The following is a 22,494-nucleotide window of genomic DNA, read 5'->3' on the forward strand; positions in this document are numbered from 1 at the left end:
TTGCCAACAAAATATAAGCACGAACTCCACATGGCCATAAGAGCAGCGGGGACTTGGGGTCAGGGTCGGGAGAATGTGGACCCAGAGGAAACTGAGTGATCGCAGCTACTTTATGTGGCTGTTCTTGAAGTTAGACCAGAAGAAAATTATTAAAGCACCTCAACTGCACATATGGCCTGGAATCACCCTCAGCTCCGCTGGTGCCTGAAGGACAGATATAGGATGCTCTATAACAAGTGCCAGGAACTTCCCTGGGCAATGAGTCCCCTTCACCAGCAGGACAGCCCCCCAGCAACTCAGCCTGCAGTTCTAGGACCAGGACGCCGCATCCCACAGCTCCCACAGCACAGTGCAAATGGTATCCAATGTGCAAATGTGCTTGGCAGGGGAGACAGGGTTATTGGTTTCCTTTTCTGTGTGTGTGCATGCCATCATGTTAGATTTTTGAGAATAGAATACTAAACTGCATATCTGATTACATATCTTAACACTAACCTTCATCACCTCAAAGTAGGATTGCCAAATTTAGCAAATATCAACACAGGTTTCCCAGTTAAGTTTGAATTTCAGATACAAGTGAATAATTATTCATCCCAAATATTGCATGGAATATAATAAAAATTATTCATTGTTAATTTAAAATTAAAATGTAACTAGGCATCCTAAATTTTATCTGACAGCCCAACCTCAAATATCACATTTTCTGCAAATACAAGTATTTGTGTGTGTCTATAAATATAAATATATTTTATTTTTCACACAAATGGTAGCATATTGCACACACTATTCTGTGTCTTGATTGTCTTATTTAATAATAACATACATGGCTGGGCATGGAGGCTCACACCTATAATCACAACACTTTGGGAAAATGAGGCAGGAGAACTGTTTCAGCCCAGGAGCTTGAGACCAGCCTGGGCGACATAGTGGGACCCCATCTTTATAAAAAATAAAAGTTAGCCTGGTGTGGAGACACACACCCGTGGTCCAGGCTACTTAAGAGACTGAAGGGAAAGATCGCTTGATTGCATCACTGCGCTCCAGACTCCAGCTTGGGTTACAGAGTGATACCCTGTCTCAAAAAAGAAAAAAAAGAAGAAGAAATATATATATACACACACACACACATATACATATATATATATAATTCTTTATCAGTGCACATATATCTGCCTCATTTAAAAAAATTATTTTAGGTTTGGGGGTATATGTGAAGGTTTGTTACATAGATAAACATGTGTCACAGGGATTTGTTATACATTTTATTACATCACACAGGTATTAACCTCAATAGTTATCTTTTCTGCTCCTCTCCTTTCTGTCACCATCCCCCGTCAAGTAGACCCAGTGTCTTTTGTGTCTTTCTTTGTGTTCCTAAGTTCCTATCATTTAGCTCCCACTTATAAGTGAGAACACGCAGCCTTTGTTTTTCTGTTCCTGTGTTAGTTTGCTAAGGATGATAGCCTCCAGCTCCATCCATGTTCCTGCAAAAGACATGATCTCATTTTTTTTTCTTTTTTTACCTTTTTTTGAGACGGAGTTTCACTCTGTCGCCCAGGTTGGAGTGCAGTGGCAAGGTCTTGGCTCACTGCAACCTCTGCCTCCCAGGTTCATGCCATTCTCCTGCCTCAGCCTCCCAAGTAGCTGGGACTACAGGCGCTTGCCACCATGCCCAGCTAATTTTTTGAATTTTTAGTAGAGGTGGGGTTTCACCATGTTAGCCAGGATAGTCTCAATCTCCTGACCTCGTGATCCGCCTGCCTCCTCCTCCCAAAGTGCTGAGATTACAGGTGTGAGCCACCGCACCCAGCTGAGCTCATTCTTTTTTATGGCTGCGTAATATTCCATGGTGCATATGTACCACATTTTCTCTATCAGTCTCTCACTGATGGACATTTAGGTTGATTCCATGTCTTTGCTGTTGTGAATAGTGCTGCAATGAACATACACATGCATGCGTCTTTATGGCAGAATGCTTTATGTTCCTCTGGGTATGTACCCAGTAATGGGATTGCTGGGTTGAGTGATAGTTCTGCTTTTAGCTCTTTGAGGAATTGCTATACTGCTTTCCACAACAGTTGAACTAATTTACACTCCCACCAACTGTATATAAGCATTCACTTTTCTCTGCAACCTCACCAGCATCTGTTATTTTTTTGACTTTTTAATAATAGGCATTCTGACTGGTGTGAAATAGTATCTCATTGTGGTTTTCATGTGCATTTCTCTGATGACCAGTGACATTGAGCTTTTTTTTCATATGCTTGTTGGCCGCATGTATGCCCTCTTTTGAGAAGTGTCTTTTCATGTCCTTTGTCCACTTTTTAATGGAGTTGTTTATTTTTCTCTTGTACATTTAAGTTCCTTATAGATGCTGGATATTAGACCCTTGTCAGATGCATAGTTTGCAAATATTTTCCCCCATTCTGTAGGGTTGTCTTTTTACTCTGTTGATAGTTTTCTTTGCTGTGCAGAAGCTCTTAAGTTTAATTAGATCCCGTTTTTCAATTTTTGCTTTTGTTGCAATTTCTTTTGGTGTCTTTGTCATGAAATCTTTGCCTGTTCCTATATCCAGGATGGTATTGCCTAAGTTATCTTCCAGAGTTTTCACAGTTTTGGGTTTTACATTTAAGTCTTTAACCCATCTTGAGTTGATTTTTGTTTATGGTGATCCACTTTCAATCTTCTACATATAGCTAGCACCATTTACTGAATAGGGAGTCTTTTCCCCATTGCTTATTTTTGTCAGCTTTGTCAAAGATCAGATGGTCGTAGATTTGCAGCCTTATGTCTGAGATCTGTGTTCTGTTGAATTGGTCTATGTGCCTGTTTTTGTACCAGTGCCATACTGTTTTGGTTACTGTAGCTTGTATAATAATATAGTTTGAAGTTGGGTAATGTGACTTCCTCCAGCTTTGTTCTTTTTGCTTAGGATTGCCTTGGTTATTGGGGCTCTTTTTTGGTTCCATATAAATTTTTAAATGTTTTTTTCTAGTTCTGTGAAGAATGTTGTTGGTAGTTTGATAGGAATAGCATTGAATCTGTAAATTGCTTTGGGAAGTATAGCCATATTAATGATACTGATTTTTCCTATAAGAAGGGGATGTTTTTCCATTTGCTTGTGTCTTCTCAGATTTTTTTGAGCAGTGTTTTGTAATTCTCATGGTAGAGATCTTTCACCTCCTTGGTTACCTGTATTCTGAGATTTTTGTTTGTTTGTTTGTTTATCAGCCGAAGGAGCTTTTGGGCTAAGACTATAGGGATTTCTAGATATAGGATCATGTCTTCTGCAAACAGAGATAGTTTGACTTCCCCTCTTCCAATTTGGATGCCCTTTATTTATTTCTCTTGCCTGATTGCTGTAGCTAAAAATTCCAATACTGTGTTGAATAGAAGTGGTGAAAGGGCATCCTTGTCTTGTGCTGGTTTTCAAGGGGAATGCTTTCAGCTTTTGCCTATTCAGTATAATGTTGGCTGTGGGTTTGTCATATATGACTCTTAATATTTTGAGGTATATTCCTTCCATACCTAGTTCATTGAGAGTTTTCAACATGAAGGGATGTTGAATTTTATTTTAAAAAAGCCTTTTCTGCATCTATTAAGACAATCATGTGGTTTTGTCTTTAGTTCTGTTTACGTGATGAATCACATTTATTGATTTTAGTATGTTGAACCAACCTTGCATCCTAGGGATGAAGCCTACCTGATCATGGTGGATTAGCTTTTCGATGTGCTGCTGGATTAGGTTTGTAAATATTTTGTTGAGGATTTTTGCACTGATGTTCATCAACAATATTGGTGTGAAGTTTTCTTTTTTTATTGTGTCTCTGCCAGGTTTTGGCATCAAAATGATGCTGGCTTCTTGCTGGCATTTAGTGCTATGAATTTCCCTCTTAATACTGCCTTAACTGTCCTGGAGATTCTGGAATGTTGTATCTCAATTTCTTTTGGAATACTTTCAGTAGGGATGATACCAACTCCTCTTTGTACATCTGGTAGAATTCAGCTGTGAATTCATCAGGTCCTGGACTTTTTTTGTTGGCAGGCTATTTATTACTGATTCAATTTTGGAGCTCCTTATTGGTCTGTTCAGGGAATCAATTTCTTCCTGTCTCAGTCTTGAGAGGGTATATGTGTCCAGAAATTTATCCATCTGTTCTAAGTTTTCTAGTTTGTGTGTGTAGAGGTGTACATAGTAGTTTCTGATAGTTGATTTTATTTGTATGGGGTCAGTAGTAACATTGACATTGTCATTTCTAATTGTGTTTATTTGAATCTTCTCTCTTTTCTTCTTAGTCTGGCTAAATCTAAATCTATCTGGCCTATCTATTTTATTAATTTTTTCAAAAAAAAAAAAAACCAACTCCTGAATTCACTGATCTTTTGAATGGTTTTTCGTGTCTCAATTTCCTTCAGTTCAGCTCTGATTTTTGTTATTTATTGTCTTCTGCTATCTTTGGGGTGTATTTGTTCTTGCTTTTCTACTTCTTTCAGTTGTGAAGTCAGGTTGTTGATTTGAGATCTTTCTAATTATTGATGGGCATTTAGTGCAATGAATTTCCCTCTTAATACTGTCTTAACAGTCCTAGAGATTCTGGTATGTTGTGCATTTGTTCTCATTATTTTTAAAGAACTTCTTGATTTCTGCCTTAATTTCATTATTTACCCAAAAGTCATTCAGGAGTGTGTTGTTTAATTTCTATGTAATTGCATGGTGTTGAGCTATTTTCATTGTATTGAATTCCATTTTTATTGTACTGTGGTCTGAGAGTCTGTTTGGTATGATTTTTATTCTTTTACATTTGTTGAAAATTGTTTTCTGTCCAATTATGTGGTCGACTTTAGAGTATGTGCCATGTGGCAATGAGAAGAATGTACATACTTTTTTGGTGGCGGGGGGAGGTTGGAGATTTCTGTAAAGGTCTGTCAGATCCATTTGGTCCAAAGCTGAGTTTAAGTGCTGAATATCTTTGTTAACTTTCTGCTTTGAGGACCTGTCTAATACTGTCAGTGGAGTGTTGAAGTCTCCCACTATTATTGTGTGGGAGTCTATGCCTCTTTGTGGGGCTCTAAGAACTTGCTTTATGAATCTGGGTGCTCCTGTGTTGGGTGCATATATATTTAGGAGAGTTCTGTTTTCTTTATCATTATGTAATGCTCTTCCTTGTCTTTTTTACCTTTGTTGGTTTGAAATCTGTTTTGTCTGAAATTAGGATTGCAGTCCCCGTGTTTTTTTCTGTTTTCCATTTGCTTGGTAGATTTTTCACCATTTCTTTATTTTGACCCTATGAGTTTCATTACAGGTGAGATAGGCCTCTTGAAGACAGCATACCATTGGGTCTTGTTTTTTTATCCAACTTGCCATTCTGTGCCTTTTAAGTAGGGCATTTAGCCCATTTACATTCAAGGTTAGTATTGATATGTGTGAATTTGATCCTGTCATTGTGCTGTTAGCTGGTTATTATGTTGGCTGATTATTATGTTTGCTTTACAGTGACACTGGTCTGTGTCTTTAAATGTGTTTTTGTATTAGCTTTTAGTGGTCTTTCCTTTCTATATTTAATACTCTTTTCAAGATTTCTTGTAAGGTAGGTCTGATGGTAATGAAGTCCCTCAATGCTTGCTTATCTGAAGATGATTTTATTTCTCCTTAGGAAGCTTAGTTTGACTGGATATGAAATTCTTGGTTGAAAATTTTTTTCTTTAAGAATGTTGAATATAGGTCCCCAGTCTCTTCTATTAATAGCTTGTAGGGTTTTAGCTGAGAGGTCTGCCGTTAGCCTGATGGGGATGTAGGGTGACCTGCCCTTTCTCTCTAGCTGCCTTTAACATTCTTTCATTTTGACCTTGGAAAATCTGACAATTATGTGTCTTGGGGATGATCTTCTTTTGTAGAATCTTGCAGAAGTTGTCTGTATTTCCTAAATTTGACTGTGCCCCCTCTAGCAAGGTTGGGGAAGTTTTCATGGATGATATCCTGAAATATATTTTCTGAGTTGTTTGCTTTCTCCCCCTCCCTTTCAGGGATGCCAGTGATTGGTAGATTTGGCCTCTTTACATATTCCCATACTTCTTGTAGGTTTTGTTCATTTCTTTTTATTCTTTTTTAAAATTTTTGTCCCTCAATGCTTGCTTATCTGAAAATGATTTTATTTCTCCTTCACTTAGGAAGCTTAGTTTGACTAGATATGAAATTCTTGAAAATTTTTTTCTTTAAGAATGTTGAATATAGGTCCCCAGTCTCTTCTATTAATAGCTTGTAGGGTTTTAGCTGTGTAGGGCCTTTATTCGAAGCTGACTTCTTGTCACAGGTTCAGAGGGTGGTATGTTACTGAGGTGTTTTTTTGTGCTGAGGCTTTGGGGTATGATCCAGCAGGTGGCACTTAGGCTTACTGGTCATTCGATAGACTCTTGCTCGGTTGTGTGGCTACCCTATGTTTCCTCACAGTTGCAGCCATGTTCCTTCTCAGTGTTCTGAAAGTGTGGGTTTCTCTTCCCCTTGAGTGTTCACTGCAGATCACGACTTGGCACTCCTGGGCTGCCCACTGGAACTCTGGGGTGATCTCAGTGTTTATGTTCCTTCCCCAGCTTAGAGGCAGCAGAGGAAGAGATCTTAGTAGTGGTTATGGCCAAGGATCTTTTGCTTGACTCCTGGGGGTTCCACCCCAGAGAGATGCAGGTGAGCAATCACTCAGTGCAGTCAGTCCCGGATGGAGGATCTATGATGTGGCCCAAGCCAGGGGTTCCCTGTCTGGTGACAAGTCATGGGGGGTGTGTGATACCTGTGGGAGACAGGCTGGCCCCCTCTCCTTAGGATGACTGCAGCTTGTTGGAGGTGTGTATAAGGCACTTAGGGTCTTTACTCCTTCATTAGTCTGTAGATGGGAAGGGCAGTTCCACAGCAGAGTCAGTAGCAAAGACGCTTTCAGTTACCACTGGAGGCTCTTTCCAGGGAGTTGCTGAGTTGATATTGGCTCAATAGCTCTGGCAGGGGGTGTGGTTGGAGTCCAGGCCTAGAGGACCTGCCTTGTGAGGAGATATGGGAAGAGGCACCCATGTAACAATCTGGCCACTTTTCCATAGGGCTGCTGCAGTATGCTTGGGGCCCACTCTAGTCCTTAGTCACCTTGGGTTTTCCAGAACCAGGAGGTGTCACCAGTGATGGTTGTGAAACAGCAAAGATGACAGCCTGTCCCTTCCTCTGGGAGCTTTGTCCCAGGGAGGTATGGACCTGTTGCCAGCCCAAAGGCATCGTTGGAAGTGGCTGGAGACCCTGGTTGGGAGGTGTCGCCCAATGAGGAGGAATGGGATCAGGCACCTACGTAAAGCAGCAACCTGGCCACATTGTGGTAGAGCAGCTGTGCTGTGCTGGGGGATCCCTCCTGCCCTGGGTGGGCTCAGACTTTCCAAAGCCCAAAGGCTAGAACGGCTAAATCACCCAAACAATAAAGATCGTGGCCCACCCCTCCCTCTGGAAGCACCATCTCCGTGGCAATTCAGATCTCTGTCACTTGGAGAGCTTAGTTGGGGCTGGCTGGAGGCCCCGTTTGGGAGATCCTGCCAGTGAGGAGGAACAGGATCAGGTGCCTGTTTAAAGCAGCAGTCTGGCCATGTTGTGGTAGAGCAGCTGTGCCATGGTGGGTCATCCTTTCTGCCCCAGGTCAGCTCAAACTCTCCAAAGTCTGAAGGCTAGAATGGCTAAGGTGTCTAAAGAGCAAAGATGGCAGCCTGCCCCTCCACCTAGGGGTTCCTTCTTAGGGAGTTGCAATGCCACTACTGCTAGCTGGGTGGAATTCCAAACCAGTGGGTCTTATCTTGTGTGGTGCTGTGGAAGTGGGGCCTGCAGGCTGTTGCTGTTCAGCCCCCTGGATTCAGCCTCCTTCCTAAGGGTATGTAGAGGAGTCTAACCTCCTGCTTTCCCAGAGCTGCAGCTACTTTTGCCAGAAAGCCCAAGTATGTAAGGCTCCAGGGTCTCTCCATGCATGCCTAAGTGACTGCTCTGCCAAGACTTCACGTAGCTCTGTCTGTTAGACTGGAGGCCCTGGTGGAGTGGGTTCACAAGGTGATCTGCTGACCCAAGGGTTGCAAAGATCTGTGGGAGAAGTGTGGTTTCCCAGGGTGTCTCATTCACTCACGGTGTCTCTGGGTCAGGGAGGATCTTCTGGCTCCGTGTTGCCCCAAGGTGGGCCATTGTTCCGTCTTGCTTTTCCTTGTTATCTGTGGGTCAGGTTGTTTCCTTGGTTAATCCTAATGCAAGGACTTGGATGTTTTAGTTGAAGGTGTTGTATTTGCCTGCCGCTTCTGTTCCTCTCTGTGAGAGCCACGCACACCAGCTGCTTCCAGTCAGCCATCGTGGCCACCCTGCCTCATTCTTTTTAACAGTTGCTGAATGGATGGACTATAGACATTCAGCCATCTATAGATACTTGCCCCCAACTTAGCGTTTTCATGGTTGCCAAATAATGCAAATTTTTAAATTTGTGCTCCCTTTTCTGGGGCTAATCTAGGTCTCTCTTATGCTGTCCTCTTGCTGATGGGAAGGCCTTGTGGGCATTACTCTACTGTATCATTCAACACACAGTCAGCAGCAATCATAATTGCACCCTGGAGGCCCTTCACATTCTGATTGCATTGTGGCCTGGTTGCTCGTCAGGCATATACAAATAGTATTGCAGGTCTTATCTTCATTGCTGTTGTGGGTTGAATCTATTGTCTCCTGGATTCCATGTTTTCGTCTTTCTTGATCTATACCCTCATATTATGGGAGAACATTCTCTAGGAGTTTTCTTAGAAAGACAGCTTAAGAAGTAATATTATAGGTCTTTGCATGTTTGAAGATATCCTATTCTGCTCATATGTTAATGCTAGTTTGGCTGGGTATAGAATTCTTAGCTACAAATACTTTTCTCTTAGAATTTGAAGACCTTATTCCATTATCTTCCAAATTCGAGTGTTACTATTAAGAATCCTGAGGCCATTCCTATTTGTGTTCCTTTTTCAGGTAACCTATGTTTTCCTCTTTGGAAACTAATAGAATTATTCCTTTCTGGTGATGAGAAGTTTCTTTAAAACTGCCTTTGTGTTGGTTTTTTTTCTTTATGGTACTGGGTTAATAATGGATATAGTAATTCTGGAAACTTGTATCTTTTAATTAAGGCTCATATTTTTGTATTTCTTGGATACTTTCTTCTGAGAAATTTTGTGTATTCTCTCATTTAGAACACTTACATTGGCTTTTGTGTGTGTGTACTGAATCTCTGTTTTTAAAAATCTTGTCTATTCTACTTTCCAGAATATTTTTAAAAATTTTTATTTCTCAAACCTTTTAATGAATTTTTTAAATGTTGCATGTTTAAATGTCGAATATTGTATCAATCAGCATAGACGAGGCTATGCTGGGGCAATGACATGAAACTGCAGGTAAAGGGGAACGACCGCAATACATCTGACTACATGTTATATTTTTAAATAGCAAGATTGTGTTCTTGTTTTTAATTCATTCGTTTGATTTAGGGGTTCAATATCATCTTGAACCTCTCTGAGGGTACTATTTACATTTTATTTATATTTTAAAGTTTTTACCAGCATGACTTCTGTTTCCTCTAGTTCCTTTTTTCTGTGTATTTTTGCCTGTATGTGGTGAGCTCTCCCTGTACTTTTTATACCAAGGTTGCCGATTCAGAAATAAGAGTGAGTCACTTAGAAGCAGATGGGAAGTTGCCCAGCGGGCCTCTCTGTTGAGTGGGTGGTGGGCAGCTTGTCAGGAGACCAGCAGTTATTGGTGTGTGGAGGTTGTGTCAGCCGCCGTCCAGTCGGTAAACACATGGATGCTCCAGACGGGGCCAGGGAGAGAGTTGAACAACGGGACTATAAGGGGCCAAGGGGACCAGGGATGGATGTGAAGGTGCTCGGTGGTGACTGCAACAGCCAGGAGCCATGACCACCTGAGATCTGGAGAGATAGAAGTTTCTGGACTCTAGTAAATGCTCCTACCTGTGGGAGAAGGGCTTCTCAATAGGAATCATTGTCATAGGCAGGGGAATGCAGCCCTGGCTGAACTACAGCCTGGCGTGAAGAAAAGGTAGAATAAATACGCCAGCCCTCTGTGTGCCCCCAGCCGAGCAGAACCCACCCTAAAGCCACAGGGAGAGAGCCCAAGGGACACAGTGTGTGTGGTTCACCTCCTGGGGACGGGCATGGTAGAGAAAGGTGAAGAGCAGATCTGAGGGGTCGGGGGAGAATGTCCCGTACAGAGAGCTCTCCCTATGGGACAGCTAGGTCTCCAGGGAGGGTCCTTGAGAGCCTGCTGGGGCATTCTGCACACATGGAGGGAAGGGGGCTGTGGGGCCAGCTGCTCCATGTGAAGCCTTTCATCTGAGCCCTGCTTTCTTCTCCAGCCTCAGCCTGGCTTCTGTGGCGTCTGCTGCCCCAGCCTCTGGCTGTTCAGGGACAGGTAGGATAGGCTGGTTCCTTTTCTATGTGTGATTAGGGGCACATACTTTAGGCTGTGGCTTCCTCTTCTCTACTAAACCAGTTACCACTTCTCTTCCAAGAATCTGTTAAAAAATACCTTGATTCTGTTTGCATTTCCTTTTTTCTTATTCCTCTAATTTATTTTATTAGAAAATGAAATTGCTTTACATTTTTATATTTATTTTCACAGAAGGACATATGTGAATTATGTACAGTTCTTTCACATTATCCATAATGTCCTGTACAAATATAACATAATTGATTAAAGTAGCTTAAAAACAATACTCTGGCAGTATATCCTCAGGGGAATATATTCTAAGGAGAAAAATAAAATTAAGAGGCAAAGACGGTTTAACCTTAGTATTGGATGTGTTTTTTAAAAATGGTGTTGGCACCTTAATACTAAAACTCTTAGGTGTGAACTGTAGATTAGCACACAGGAATCCACATATCCCTGTTTCAGGAAGCAGGGTTTTCACTGTGGAAGAAGTGGAATGAGAGAAGCTGAGGAAGAAGCCTGTGTTACTGGATTTGATACTCTGGCTTCAAACACCAACAATACTATGTGTTCCTGCTGTGAAGTAGTGAGAAGTTCAGAAATTCACCAAATAGTGTTCTTGCCAGAAATGTTTCACCTAAATATAGTCACAAGGAAAGAGACGAATATAGACTGTGTGATGTTTTACAGGGATCTTCAAAGGACTCATTGTCACTGGGTGAGGGGATGGGATTGTTCTATATTAGGGAAAAACAACAAGGAGAGCCTTGATTTCATTCTGAGTTGAAAGGAAAATGAACTATTTAAAACATCAGTGGGACAATTGGGGAAATTGTGTTAGATTCTTTCGTTGAATTCGTGTTAGTTTCCTTAGTGGTGGCAGAAGCATTGTAGTTGAAGGGTCTAGGGGGCCCGTCAGGCACCTGTGTCCTGCTTTCTAATGGTTCAGCAAGACGGAGATGTGTACAGAGGGAGACAGCACGGGCAGGGGATGGTGTTAGCAGTTGGTGGGCTTGGGGCAAGTTCATTGTATTGCTATTTTGAAAAACCACAATTAGTCTGGGTGCCTGGGCTCATGCCTGTAATCGCAGCACTTTGGGAGGCCAAGGCAGGTGGATCACTGAGGTCAGGATTTCAACACCAGCCTGGCCCACATGGTGAAACCTTGTTTCTACAAAAAATACAAAAATTAGCTGGGTGGTAGTGGCATGTTCCTGCAATCCCAGCTACTTGGGAGGCTGAGGGAGGTGAATCACTTGAGCCTGGGAGGCAGAGGCTGTAGTAAGCTGAGATCACGCCACTGCACTCCAGTCTGGACGACAGAGTGAGACCCTGTCTCAAAAAAATAAAAAATTTAAAAATTAAAAAAAAAGGAAAATAAAAATCAAAATTAAAAGATGAATAAATTTTAAAAGTGTGCCACAAAACTTCAACCGTTAACATTTAAAAAATTCTTGTGGGAACATACTAGTCCTTTTTTAGTTTTTGCAGAAGCACAACTGAGCTTTGCTTGGTGACTTAAATGACTGAGGTACACTGAAAGAAAGGGCGATGAGGAGGACATCCTAGAGAAATCTCTCCGGGTGAGGAATCAATGTGTTCTCCTCTAGGAGAATGTTTGCTCAAAAAAAAAAATGGCTGCTTTTCCTTGAGTCTTCATCCTGCCACTGCCAATGGCCAAATACCCAAACCCAGCCACCCCAGGTCCTCTAGAAGGAGGGGATGGTCAAATACTCTGCAAGAACCAGGAACCCTAAGGATATGACTCCTCTCCTCAGTGGCACAGCTCCAACAGAGGTCCCATCTGGAGAAAATGCTGACTTAAGATTTGAAAACAAAAGCTTTTTGTTATGTACAGGAGCTAAAATCCTGACATGGCTTTACCCCTGCTGGTCACTTAGGGGCAGAAGACAGCAAGGGACAAGATCTCTCTCTCAGATATGTTTTGGCAGCATCCCAGAGGGGTGAGAAAAAATAAAAGAAACAGTAACACCTCCTCATGCTTGGGCTATCCAGCTGCTGGAATAGCCATGAAATCTGCTCTTCTAAACTTATTTCAGTCACAAGTTTTTCTTCTACTTACCTCTGAGCCTCTCCCTTAAGAGGGCATGCAGACAGCACGGGTGAAGCCAGTGGCTTTACACAGGGACCTAGAACACCTGGTGGCAGCTGACCTAGATTGCTTTCATGTCTGGATAGGTCATACATACTACACATGTGCCACAGATAGGACGGCAGTGCACACACAGGCAGTAAACATATGCATGTTAAAAGCATATACGCAAATGCCTTGGTTTGTTACAAAAGAGAGATGCTTTGGGAAGGCTGACGCTCCCTCCCCATCTCTGATCCCCCTGAAGGAATGCTTGTATGCCTGCTCCCTTGTTTTTCAGAAGTGGCTGTGATGGAGCTAGTGTAGACACATATGCCAATTTGCAGGAACAGATATGATTAAAATGTGCATGGTCATGTATGCACACCAGCTGCATGCTGACATACACACGTGTGTGTGCATCATTTGGAACAATACAGAAAGGTAAAAGTTTGTAGCTCTTGGCTATTTGTCTCTTTCTGGAGTGATCTGACTCAGTGCTTCCTCTTTCTAGGCAACAAGTCTAGAAATGCTGTTCATCCCACCCAGAGATTAGAGGGAACAGGAAGGAAAATGTGGGGAGGGGAACCGGAGAGATGAGTAGGGGCCTGGAACTGGAGGCACTTTCACCTGTGATGGACTGTAATGCTGCAGGAAAGAGCGAGGGACTTGGTCAAGGCTGGGTGACAAGAGAAGCCAGTCCCAGAGAGACAATTTGTTCTCTTCATCAGTTTTTCTTCAAGGAGCAGTCAACCTAGGACCCTCTCTTCTGTCATCTCAGAGTTGAGTCCTTCCACACCTCAAGGATTTCTGTAGGCTTTCCCAGCTGGATCTGTGCCACAGTGAGTGGCTGGGTCCCATGGATGATGGAAAGCTCTTGGTCTCCACATGGAAGCAGCACCTAATGGTGGGGGCTGACGGTCATCAGCAAACAGGTGTTCGATCTGCCTCCAGTGATGCCTCCTCACGGCTTCCACGTGTTGAGGGTGGGCTCAGAGCAGCAGGAGGCAACCCAGAACATGCTCCACATTCAAGACGATCTTCCTCCATCCAGCCAAGAAGTCTACATCCGTGAAAAGATGGGTGTGAGAGAGCCCTCCTTGTTCAGAATGTGCAATGTCTCACAGAGAGATGGGGGTCAAGGAAGGGACTCCCTGGTAGCAAGCTAATCCTCTGGAAGCGCCGACTCTCTTCAGGATTCCTTCTTGGTGCAGGTATGCAATTATCTTGTGTTTTGTCTTTAAAAATTATCTGTTTCAATGCTTCAAAGCATATTCTGAAAACGATTCATCACATCCAAGTTCTCTACATCCTCTTCTCACACATTCTAAGGGAAAAAAAAATGACGAACAGAGTGGTTAGGTTATTATGTTTCTGTTTGTAGCTACTAGCAGGGCATTAGATGAAGAAATCCACAGAACTCCTGCACAATAAGTTACTAGAACAAGAGATGAGAAAATTTGTTCTGGATTGCTATCCTGTGTCTTCTGTGGAAAACTTTGTTTTTAGGATCAAAATACTGCTTTGTAATGACAGAATATTCCTCCCGCGCCTGCAGGACACATCTTCTCTCCTATTTCTTGGAGCTGTCCGGATAGGAATCTTCATGTGGATGGCCCTGGCCAGCTACGGCTCCTCTGTTTGCACTGCACACTGGTGTTGGAGAAGGAGATGTCCACATTTCTCCAAGTGACGCTTCTCTTCCAGTCTGATTTCCCAGTGACAAGGGTGGTAATGGGAACAGTGGGAGTTCCTGCCATTTGGGAAAAGAGTTTCTCAGGCATTTATGTCTAAGTTTTAAGATAGCCAGTCATCGTGGCTAGGCTTTATAATTTTCTTGGCTGGCATTATGATGTGCTAAAATTGGACAACTTTGGTTTCACCTTCAGCTTGCTGAGGTTTCCAGAGTGGAGCTGAAATTGCTGAGCACACTTAGAATTCAAATTTGGAAAGACAGAAAAAGTCTTCACTTTCATCATAGTCAATATCTCAAGATTCATTAGGGAAAATCTTGAAATTTAGAGATTTTTCTTTTCCAGAAAGAGAGTGCCTCGACTGTTAAGAATTTTTTAATACAGTTTTTAGTAGCTCACCCAGGGCAGAGTCCTATGTTCTGTATACAGGCTAGGTGAGTGATGACGAAGCCTGGCTGTTTAGGTCAACCCATCTCTAATAAGGCAAGAGCTGAAGGCAAACATCCCACAGTTCAGAAATGCGGATATATACTGCTACGGTTTGAACTTACGTGTCTCTCCCAAAATCCTATGTTGGAACTTAAACCTGAATGTGATAGTAGTAAGAGGTGACGCCTCTAGGAGGTGATTAAGTCATCAGGGCAGCACCCTCATGAATGGGATTAGAGACCTTATAAAAGGACTTCAGGGAACCAGTTAGGCCCTTTTTGCCCTACCATCTTCTTCTATGTGAGGACATGGTGTTCATCTCCTCTGGAGGACACAGCAAAGGCGCCATCTTGGAAGCAGAGACCAGGCTCTCAGCATACATCAAACCTGCTGTTGCCTTGATCTTGGACTCCCAGCCACCAGAACTCTGAGAAATAAGTTTTTATTATTTATAAATTATCCAGTCTCTGTGTTTTTTTTTTTTTAAATAGAAGCACAAATAAACTAAGACAAATACATATTACCAAAAATTTATGCCCCTGAGGTTTGGAATACTTTCTCCAAAGAAGGCTTGCTGCTTTCAGCAGGCATTGGTAGGAAGTAGGACAGAGAAGGGCATTCATTTCCTACCTGCTGCTGTAACAAATTACAACAAATGAAGTGGCTGAAAGCAACACCAGTTTACTCTCACAATTTTGAGGTCAGAAGTTTGAATCCATTTTAGTGGGCTAGAGTCAAGCTGTTGGCAAGGCTGGTTCCTCCTGGAGGCTCCAGGGGACGATCTGTTTCCATGACTTTTCCAGCTGCTGGTGGCCACCTGTATTCTTTACCTGGTCCTTTTGTTCCATCTTCAAAGTGCATCACTCCAATCTCTGCTTCCATAGTCACATCTTCTCCTCTGACCCTGCCTCCTCTTATAAAGACCCTGTAATTACATCAGGTGCACCCAGTTATTCCAGGATAACCCCAAAATCTCAAGAACCTTAACTTAATCACATCTGTAAAGGCCCTTTTGCCATATAACACTCATAGGTTCCAGAGATTAGGACATGGACATATTTGGAGGAGGGACCATTATTCAGCCCACCATCTGAGGTAAGTGGGGCATATCAATGGGTGACTCTGAAAGATGATACGCTGAAGACCTTGTACCCAGGGGTAAAATCAGGCTCCTTCCCTACTGCTGGTCTTACCACTCCCATCTTAGATTGAAGTTACTTTATTTCACAATTCATATGTAAATATTTATATTTTTAAAAATGGAAACATTATCAATAGAACTAAGTCCTCTGACCATCTTCCATAATCCTGATCCTCTCTTCATCTCTTTCTCCCACCCCAAAGGTCAGCACTGTTCTTTGCTTGATACACATCAGATGTGTCTCTGCACGTACATATATTTATTTGTTCCCGTAGAAAGTATAGTCCTGGTTATGGCTTCCCTCGGTGTAAGTTATATTGTAACAGATACATAATATAATTCAGCCACATGCTTTTTTCATACACTGGTGTCTTCAAGATCTTTATATGACAGCACATATTGGTGGACCTCATTCTTTTCAATTACTGCACAGTATTCTTTGAAATGAGTATACCATGGTGTATTAGTCTTCTTGGGCTGCTATAACCAGAAAAGAAACTTGGTGGCTTAAAACAACCAACATTTATTCTCACGAGCTCTAGAGGCTAGAAGTCCAAAATCAAGGTGTTGGAAGGGCTATGCTCTCTCTGACATTTCTAGGAGACAGCCTTGCTTATTCCAGTTTCTGGTAGCTGTTGGCATTCCTTGGCTTGTGGATGCATCTCTCCAACCTCTGCTTCTGTCTTCACATGGCTTTCACTTCCTGTGTGTGTCTCTCTTTTCCTCTTCTAAGGGCACTGCCATTGGACAAGGACAAAAGGAGAAGAGGAGGGCATGCTCCTTCCCTTTAAGGAAACATCCTAAAAGTTGCACAGTCTCTTCTCACATCTCATTGGCTGAAACTTGGTCACATGGTCACACTTAGCTTCAGGGGAGGCTGGGAAGTGTAGCCTTTAGCTGGGAGTGAGATTGTCATGACAAGACAATGGGGAACAGATGTGGGAATGACTGGTAGCCTCTGCCACCCTAAGTGTTTCTCTAGTGTGAGGATGCAGAGAAGGATGACTGGCCATGAGGGCTCCCTTTAATTGTGGTATTACCAAACTATCCTCCAATGCTGTCATGTAGATTTACACTCCCACCATCAATATCGATACTATCCTTTCCCATTTACTCACCAACCACTAATATAAACAAATTTTAAATTTTTTGTCATTTCAATTAGCAAAATGACATCTCAGTTTTTAATGTTTTCCTTTTCATGATCCCTAGTGAAGATGAGCATTATTTAATATATTTATTGGCCTTTTTTTTTTTTTTTTCTCTGAGACGGAGTTTTGTTCTTGTTGCCCAGGCTGGAGTACAATGGCACAATCTTGGCTCACTGCAACCTCCACCTACCAGATTTAAGCGATTCTCCTGCCTCAGACTCCTGAGTAGCTGGGATTACAGGTGTGCACCAACACGCCTGGCTAATTTTGTATTTTTAGTAGAGATGGGGTTTCATCATGTTGGTCAAGCTGGTTTCGAACTCCTGACCTCAAGTGATCCACCCACCTCAGCCTCCCAAAGTGCTGGGATTACAGGCGTGAGCCACTATGCCCGGCTTTATTGGCCATTTCTATTTCATCTTCTCTGATTTTACTTTTTCTTTTCCTTGTTTATTTTTCCTACTAAATTGTTTGTCTTTTTTCCAGTTGATGAGTTCTGTACAATATTCTCAGCATGAATATTTGCCTGTCATAACTATTACAAATATTTCTCCCAATTTGTCATTTATATTTCAATTTTGTTTAAGACTATATTTTGTCATAATAGAAATTTTAGATATGTTTTATTTTTATCATCTAAAAGCATTAATTTAAAAAAAGGAAATGTTGGTTCTAAGCTTTTTGATCTAGGATACTAACAAATTCAAATATGATTGACTGAAGAGCATTATATGCCCTAGTCTAAGTAATAAGGATGTAGAAAGCCAGCTGGTAACTCGTGGCACCATCTCACAAATCTCAACGGCATCTGCTTCTTCCAGGTTGTCTACACAAGGCCCTTGCCATCAGTCAAATGAGTGACAGCTTTCTGGCAACTGTGTGCATACTCTGGCTCCTTGGAAAGCCAAGGCATGTGGCTGAGAGCAGAAGGCCTTCCCTATTACCTATTAGAGTCTATTTGGGCTGCAAGGCACTCACTCACAAACACAGAGCCATCCAGGTGGCCAAAGTTTGCTGTACCCATAGGTTTTACCCATAGTTTACTGTGGTATAACAAAAAGATTCCAGTGTCAGAGCCTACTTGGAATAAAGTTAGATAGAAGAGAGTGGATCTCCTAAGCAAGCTCCCTGAAGGCCCAAACTCACTATCCCTGAATCGGAGGGGAAGTGGAGCTTTTGGAGATATTAGATATTTTATGCCACTTCCAGAGTGGCCATGGGTACTCAGGGCCTGCCTGGGATCTTCTTCAGAGAAAAGCTTCTCCATCCACTGTGTCCCCGGGGACTTTGCCCTTTCTCAAGAAACTTTGTCTTTAAAGCACCAAGGGGCCAGCCTGCGCCTGCACAGAAAAGGGAATGAGTTCTCGGACCCACTCTTGTGATGATGAAGGTAGCACATCTCTTTGGCTGCGTATCGACCACTTGTCAGACTTTTAAGGCACACGTTACTTGGGTAAAGTATTGACTGCAACATTATCAAGGCATCAGGCATCTGGTTCCAGGACTACTTCCCCGATCTCTATGGACATCTCACCACCTCTTCAACCCCTCCCCCTTTCTCTAAGTGAAAAAACAATTCAGAAAACCCCTTAAAAGAAAAAAAAAATCCATTTTAAGAAAGAGCAATTCATGCCAGCATGGTGGCTCATGCCTATAATCCTGGCACTTTGGGAGGCCAAAGTGTAAGGATCACTTGAGGCCAGGAGTTTGTGACCAGCCTCGGCAACACAGAGAGACCCCGTCTCTACTTACAAAAAAAAAAAAAAAAAAAAAAATTAGCCAGTCGTGGTGCTGTACACACGAAGTCCCATTTACTCAGGAGGCCGAGGCAGGAGGATCACTTGAGCCCAGGAGTTTGAATTTATACTGAGCTATGATTGTGGAAGGCACCACTGCCCTCCAGTCTCGGCAACAGAGCAAGATCCTATCTCTTTAAAAAAAAAATGGCAATTCGGATCATAGCCTCTCTCAAACAGCCTCCTCCCCATCTTCACCCACATCCAGAAAAAGAGGAGTAGCTAATTTTTCCTCTTTAGAATGTTAGAAAATTTCTTGCTGAAAACAGTGAACCAGGCTATGATCTAGGGCCTCCCTAATTACTAGCAATCTAGGGACAAAGCTATTCTTCATCAAGGTGAGCATTATTTAATACATTTATTCGCCATTTCTATTTAATCTTCTTTGCTTTTCCATTTTCTTTTCTTTGTTCATTTTTTTTGTTCTATTAGATTTTTTTTTGCTCATAAACTGGAGCAAAAGATTTCTACCTGATTCCCCAACCCCAAAAATACCATCCCTGTCACCTACAGCATGTTGTAGGAAATCAAGATGACATAGAGGAGATGTACACAGGGTGACCTGCAAGGGACAAGAAACAGGAGATCCAGGTTTGGACCCAGCTTCATTGCTTACCAACCAATCGGCTTAACCCCCCTCCACTTTCCTTCCATAAATGAAGAGGTTTCATTTACGTTTAAGGACCAACAATATCTGCTAACACTAACTCCTCTTCTTATCTTTGGGCATAAATTTGGGTATCCAGTTACTAGACCTCTTCCCAGGCTGTAGACTGTATTTTCCTCTGTTGCCTTTTCCTCTGAAGTTTCAGACCACAGAAGTTGAGAGCAGGACACCCTCCCTGCCCTGGCTCCCGGGTCCTGGCCCACCCGAGAACGAGCCCAAGCCCATCTCCCTTATACTCCTGCTTGTACTGAGCTTGCTTCTCGGGGTCTGCTCCCTCCTCAGATCTGTAATCTTTCCTTGTTTTGCTGTTGCTGTTTGTGTGAGAGAGGGTCTTGCTCTGTTGCCCAGGCTGGGGTTCAGTGGCACCACCGCTGCTCACCACTGCCTTGAACTCCTGGGCTCAAGCGATCCTCCCACCCCAGCCTTCTGTGAAGCTCAGACTACAGACAGGCAGCACCATGCCAGGCTAATTTTTCTATTCTTTCATTTTTTTGTAGTGATGAGATCTCACGGTGTTGCCCAGGCTGGTCTTAAACTCCTGGGCTGAAGTGAATCGCCCACCCCAGCCTCCCAAAGTGTGGGGGTCACAGGTGTAAGCCATTGTGATTGGCCTTCACCTTGTTTATTGGCAAATGCTGGTAAAAGCACACACTCATGTTAGCAAGGGGCTGGTTCTCCTCTTTCCTTTTTAGGATATTTGGTAATATGACGACTTCTTTACAGGTAAGTCATCTTCGGATGTTCGCTCCTTCCTGTTTCTTGACAGGAGGTATAGCTCCCCCATGCACCATGGCTGATGCCCAATAAAAATGGGCTTTGGGGATTCCAGCCCCATTTGGAGAAGGTTCCCCTGTCAGTGCCTTGCCTGGATTAGCTTGGTTCTCACTATTTTTCAAATATGCAAAAGGCCTTTTACTCTACTCTGAGCCCCCATGATTACCAGACAGCTTCCTGCAGCACAGGAGCTTGCTCGGCCGAGAGGCAGGCTAGAACCGCCGGGAGGCCAGAACCCCGGGGAACAGCCCTCAAGCACTGACGAAGAGGCGCTCCTTGCCCTTCAGGGGGGACAATGATGACGCATGGTCTAAACCAGCTCGGCAAACTTTTCCTGTGAAAAGCCAGCTGGTAAATTTTTTGGTTTTTGGGCCCATATGGTCTCCGTCACAACGACTCAACTCTCCCGTGGTAGGACATACGCAGCCATCGTGTAGAGAACACAGAAACACAGGCATGTGGCTCTGTTACAGGACAACTGTATTCATGGCTACTGAAACCTGAATTTCAATAACTTTCATGTCACTAAATATTTTTCTTTGATTATCTCTCAACCATTTTAAAACATAAAGACTCCAGCCTGGGCAACATGGTGAAACCCCATCTCTACTAAATATACAAAAATTAGCTGGGAGTGGTGGCGGGTGCCTGTAATCCCAGCTACTTGGGAGGATGAAGCAGGAGAATCGCTTGAACCCAGGAGGTGTAGACTACAGAGAGCCAAGATCATGCCACTGCACTCCAGCCTGGGCGATGCAGTGAGACTCTGTCTTATAAAATATAAATATAAATATAAATATAAACATAAAGACCATTCTTAGATCATAGGCTATGGAAACCCAATGAACTGGGTTCAACCATAGTTTGCTGATTACAGTCTAAATCATCTCCCAGAGGTCCCAGTGAGGTGGAGCCCTGCTTGTCCACAGTGGTAATCTGGAGTGATTGGCTTCTTCCCTTCCCTGGTTTACTTTGCCTACTCTTCTGGGTTTACCTTCTAAATAAGCTATTTGCACTCAAAGTCCTCTCGCAGTCTCGTTCTGTTCTTAGACCTCTTCCCAGACGGGTAAATTTGATTTTCTGTTTCTCCATCCCCCAAAGTTACAAACCAGGGACGTCTAGAGCAGAGCAACTCTATCAGCAGCTCCTGGAGCCTGGCCTTCCTGAGTGTACCTGCTCCACCCCCTGGCTACCCCACCCTGGATTGTCACATTGAGCCAGCTTCCATAAATCTTGGCTTTATGTCTGATTTCCTGAGGACGCTTCAGTGAACAAGATCGTCCTTGTTTCATAGCTTCATGCTTTCATTCTGCTGGGGACGGGGGAGGGCTAAGCCACAATTGCAGTGCAGTGTGATAGCCAGGAAGGATGGCAGGCTGTGCCACAGGAGTCAGGGGGATTCGAATCTCAGCTCGTCCTTGTGATGAGGAGGAGAACTTGCCCAAGCCTGTTTCCTCATCTGAAGAGGAGAGAATCTGAACTCAATCCTTAAGGGGTGGGGGTGAGGAAATGAAATACACGTCCAATGCCAGCCATGCATTGTATTGCGGGGTAGACAGTAGGCACTCAGTAAGCAGAGGTGACCACTGTCATTAATAGATAAGTACTCTAGGAGTCACAATGGGAGGGTCAGTGGGGGCCAGTGTCATCGTGGGAGAGGTGGCAGTGTGTAGGCAGGCCCCTAGGAGTGGCAGGATGTGGGTGACAGGCTGGGGGAAAGGAGCACTTAACACAGGAGGACAGCACGTGCAAAGGTGTCGCCATGAACCCAACAGAAGGAACTTGGGTAACTAATCCAGCTTTTATCTTGCCAACACAGGCCAAAGAAGGTGGCTTAGAAGCACCTAAGGTATGCTTATCTTTATTATTTTTTTGAGTCAGGATCTCACTGTGTTGCCTAGGCCAGAGTGCAGTGGCATGACTATAGCTTACCAATGCCTCCAACTCCTGGTCTCAATCGATCCTCCCTCCTTGGCCTCCCAAAATGTTGGGATTGCAGGTATGAGCCACCATGCCTGGCCAAGGTAACACTTATTGAGCATCTGTTGAGACCCTGTGGAGATGCAGGCCATGTTCTAAGTGCTCCGTGGGTCATCTCATTCACCCTTACAACAATTAGGTAGGAATTGCTAGTATCTACATTTTACAAGGAAGAGACCAAGCCTCCAGAGAGGTTATGTTGCCAGTATGAAGATTCCAATCATGCCCATCTAACTGCAGAAACTCTGTTCCTCCCCACTGTGCCATGATGATTCTGTAGCACGTAGAATAGAGACTGA

This window comes from Papio anubis, chromosome 19 (assembly GCF_008728515.1).
Source record: "Papio anubis isolate 15944 chromosome 19, Panubis1.0, whole genome shotgun sequence".
NCBI classification, from domain to species: Eukaryota; Metazoa; Chordata; class Mammalia; order Primates; family Cercopithecidae; genus Papio; species Papio anubis.